General features: G+C 41.1%; 1 non-coding gene across 1 annotated transcript; it reads left to right on the top strand.

Moving 5' to 3' along the window:
• Positions 1-3,524: 3,524 nt before the first annotated feature.
• trnai-uau lies at positions 3,525-3,621 on the top strand. Its single transcript has 2 exons — positions 3,525-3,562; positions 3,586-3,621. It is a non-coding gene; the product is annotated as a tRNA-Ile (tRNA).
• Positions 3,622-4,161: the final 540 nt, after the last annotated feature.

The raw sequence follows: 4,161 nt of genomic DNA, 5'->3' as shown, positions 1-4,161 counted from the left end.
AGGGGTTCAATAAGGTACAACCATGCTACTGTGAGTTGTGTCTTGTGGCCTGATCCTCCTCCTTTGTGTCAGCTACTCTCTACAATGGAGCGCTAATGGGAGGCTTGGATTTCCTTAAGTGACACTGATTAATGGCCGAGAATGCAGGCACAGATCCTTCTCCCCTTTATCAGTGCGAGCCCACACTTATCTAGCCTTGAAATATGGAGCGAAGTGTGCCTGTGAAGGAATGTTTTGGCTTTGTGGAAGTTGGGTTTGAAGTCTTGAAAGCGCAAAAAGTTAGCCCGTCACTTCTGAACAGCAGAGCAGGTTCTGTATGAAAATCTTTTGATTTTGAGTGAGTTAACTAATCCATCAAAAACAAAACAACATTAGCATTCTTTTGGTGGTGTGTTCCTGGCTAGCAGTTACAATTAATCATATTTACAGTTACAACTCTGTTGTTTAGTATTGCACAAAAAACAGCCGCTGTTTATTTGATGGTTGATGGTCGTAGTCAGAGCAATCCAAAAAGTACAAAAGTTAAGTACTTTAAAACTAAAACAATAAGCTTTGAGACACTGACATCCTCCATGAATTTAAAGGAGACAACAAAGTCAAGGGATGATTATATGTTGTTTTTTTTCTTTTTATTCCAAGACACATTACACAGGACAGTTGTTTGCATAAAACATTGTCTACTTCGACTTTAATTTGTTTAATTTGTGCCTTTGATTTTCATTATCTCTGTGAAAGGAAACCACAGGGGTTTTGCTGCATTAATTGATTTGATTTCAGAGAAAATCCATAGTCTGTAGGACACAATATGAAAAAGTTCTAATGGGTGTCTCATTAGCAGTAACAACTGCGTATTCATTGAACAGACTGGTCACCTAATGTATTTTTGTTTTACATAAATTCAATTTTTTAGCACTGATTTGACAAACGAACAAGCAAACAATAATAATAATAATAATAATAATAATAATAATAATTCTGCTCCTGCAGATATTTGGACTTCTGCATCCTGGTTCTGTGACACTGACAATGCTCTCTCCCGTAGGAAACAAAACTTGAACTTTATGTGAATATTGCCTGCACTTGTAAACTAAGTCATCCCATGAAGTGAATTTTCTAGCAGAGTTACGTGAAGGTGGTTCCTGCTTTTCAAATGTACTCATTTGTTTTCTGAACCACAGCTCATTAAAAGGAGCTTCATAGAAGTTATAATAAGGGAAATAGTCTTCCGAGACTTTGAATTATTCATTTCAGGACTTATGTTATTACTGAGCAGCAAAGACATACTGTGTGAGTCCTATAATACTATTCATTTCGAACGTTTGAGATGTGTGTTATGTACACACACAGACACCATTTCGTCCCCCTGGGAGCCGCCAATCGTTTTGTCTGGCCTGGATCCCTCTTTTGTCTCCCTCCGTCTTCTCTCTCTTCCCTCCTGCATTCTTATCCTCTCCCACACCCCCCCTTGTCCCAAAACCTGATATTAAAAAAGGATTACTGAAAAACAACATGGGTAATTTCCTGCCGTCCTGAGAGCTTTCCCCCTGTTGGGAAAGACTCTCTCTACCTCCGACCTTCCCTGTCTATTTCCTTGTGTCTACAGTCTGCCAGTAGAGATTTGGAGGGGTGACAACAACAACAATGGGGGATGGTGAGGTGGGTTTAGCAGGGAGGTGGAAGTCTATTTCGTTCTGTCTGTCTCTCTTGGCCCCTCCATAGTCTGCCAGCTGAGATTTGGAAGGCAACAACAACAACAGAGGGGGATATTGAAGGAAGGAGGGAGGAGAGACAGAAGTGTGACTCCCCAGTGATAAAATCTCTGCAGAGAGGAAGAGGAGAGAAATGGAGGGAGAGGTGGATCGACAGGAAGGGCACACGGGAGGAAAATGCAGCAGCAAACAGAGGGGCGATGTAAAAAACGTGAAGAAGAGTTGAAGAACTGCACAAAAGTGGAGATTATGAATCAGGAAGAACCCTCTGATCTCTTACATTTTTATGCCACTGAAGAATTTGTGTGTGGCACACAAATAAAATGGGACGATGGACAAGATGAAAAATGGCTTGCAATATCTGAAAAAAAAAAAAAAAAACATTTAAACATATCACTCAAAACTTCAAAGTTATAGATGTTTCCATCCAGAGTAAATAGTCGACATGGTGGCTTGAGGGTTTTATCAAAATGAGCTTTGTGATTTTCATTTTAAAAAATTAATATCCTGTTTGACAGCCGAACACTTAAATGAATATAAATGCATCAAAATCAACTTTTCCTCCCAGGAACATTTGCATGAATATTACTTGGACACAGAGCTGGTGGAAAGATTTATGATGCCACACATACGTCTAATATCACAATACAATACAAAAGAAAATGCAGAGGATAAATCTTTTTTTTTTTTTTTTAACAAAAAAGAAAGATGTTGCATATTATCGCTCACGATTATTTCAGGTTATATCATTATATGTAAGACTTATTGTAGGGCGTATTAAAAAGAAAGAAAAACATCATTATGGTGATCATTTGCTGCCAGAATCTGCCCAATTTCATGCTTCCCACAAGGGAAATCATCTTCATTTGCTGGTGAAACCTGTTTTTGCTTAAAAACATTGTGTTAGATGTGGGATCATGGAAAAGCTTTCTACCCCCATCTGAACAGTCCTCAGGTTTTTTCACACTTTCGTACCACAACTGAGCAGTTTGTGACAAACATTAAACCCAGGTGTGAAGCTCGGTCACGGGTCAGCTTGGGTCTTGACCCATTCATACCAGAGTCAAGCGTCCTGGTCACTGCTCTGGTTTCTGCATTTTGGGTCACGCATCATGCACTGCTTTCCTCAGACTCTCCTCGTGTCTGGTGTGAATTTATAACTTGATTATTGCATCTGAATCTGCAACCTCTGCCAAATTGGAAATGCCAAAAACTGAAGCATAAACTTAGAGTTATGTGTCAGCTACTGAGCCGACTCACTGATTTACACAACCACTACAAGAAAGCAAAAGCTTTCAGAGAGACGTAGTCAGTAAAATGTCATACGGTCCTGAGTCTAAGGTTTAATCTGTAGTCTCACGTCATTTTGACACTGTAGGTACCTGATGTGCACGTCCTCAGAAGTGGCTATTTTAGGTATTTTAGGTTTAAAATGCATTTCCTTTTTCACAGTGTTGAGTGGCCAAAAAGCACAGAAGGTTCTCCTTTGTTCAGGCTCATACACACCATATACTCAGATGTCTTCTCTACGTTCTATGCTGCAGTGATTTCTGTGAAAGTAACTACTGGGCCACAATTATTAACTTCAACTTCAATATGAGCCTGAGTGAAACTCAATACAACTGACCAGTCACCACCCAGTGTTTTAGTGGGATAATTGATGATGTTGCCCCCTACGGTGTTGGCTCCGTGTGGACCAGTTGCAGTAGAGTAAACCAAGCTCAAACCAAGTGGCAACATCTAGGGTTGAAAAGGCAAAGACCGTCATGGAAATTACCACCTGAGGAGGCCCTTGTGAAAGTCACCACACAGGTAGCTCCAGTGGCGCAATCGGTTAGCGCGTGGTACTTATATGGCAGTATTCAGCAGCAAAGCGATGCCGAGGTTGTGAGTTCGAGCCTCACCTGGAGCATGGTTTTATCTCACGATGAAAATGTTAGAAAAGAATACTTGGGGCTAGGGAAATCCATTGTTTAGCATCAATAAAGATGGACCACATTGAGGAAATGTTAATTGAGGAGGGTTGTATGTCTGGTACTTGGGGAACGTTCGGCGAAAGTAATGGGCTGATGCCTCACAACCAGCACCATCACCAAAGATTAACCCAACTGTCCAAAAGGTATAAACTACACTCCCGGGTCCATTCCCCCTACATCCATGATTAATCTTAGCCTGACCAAGGCACCCTACTCCCCAAACTGCTCCCCAGAGACTAGGCTCAAAGTTAAGTGCCAGCACTTTGAAAGGTGCGTGTTCTCACATGTCCCTAGGTATCTGTTAAGTGCAGTCAGGTGAGGCCAGTGCCACCACCACACTCCTCAGCAACTCTACTGGACATCAGGGAGCATTCATCCATCTTCACATACAGCCATGTTACTTACATTCACATGTAGCAACTACACAGTAAATTAAGAGTCACAGACACAAATGATTATGGGGTGCTGGTACTCCA

Source organism: Mugil cephalus, chromosome 2 (genome assembly GCF_022458985.1).
Source record: "Mugil cephalus isolate CIBA_MC_2020 chromosome 2, CIBA_Mcephalus_1.1, whole genome shotgun sequence".
NCBI classification, from domain to species: Eukaryota; Metazoa; Chordata; class Actinopteri; order Mugiliformes; family Mugilidae; genus Mugil; species Mugil cephalus.
Note: the sequence above shows the minus strand (reverse complement) of the source record. Positions and strands in the feature narration are given on the sequence as shown.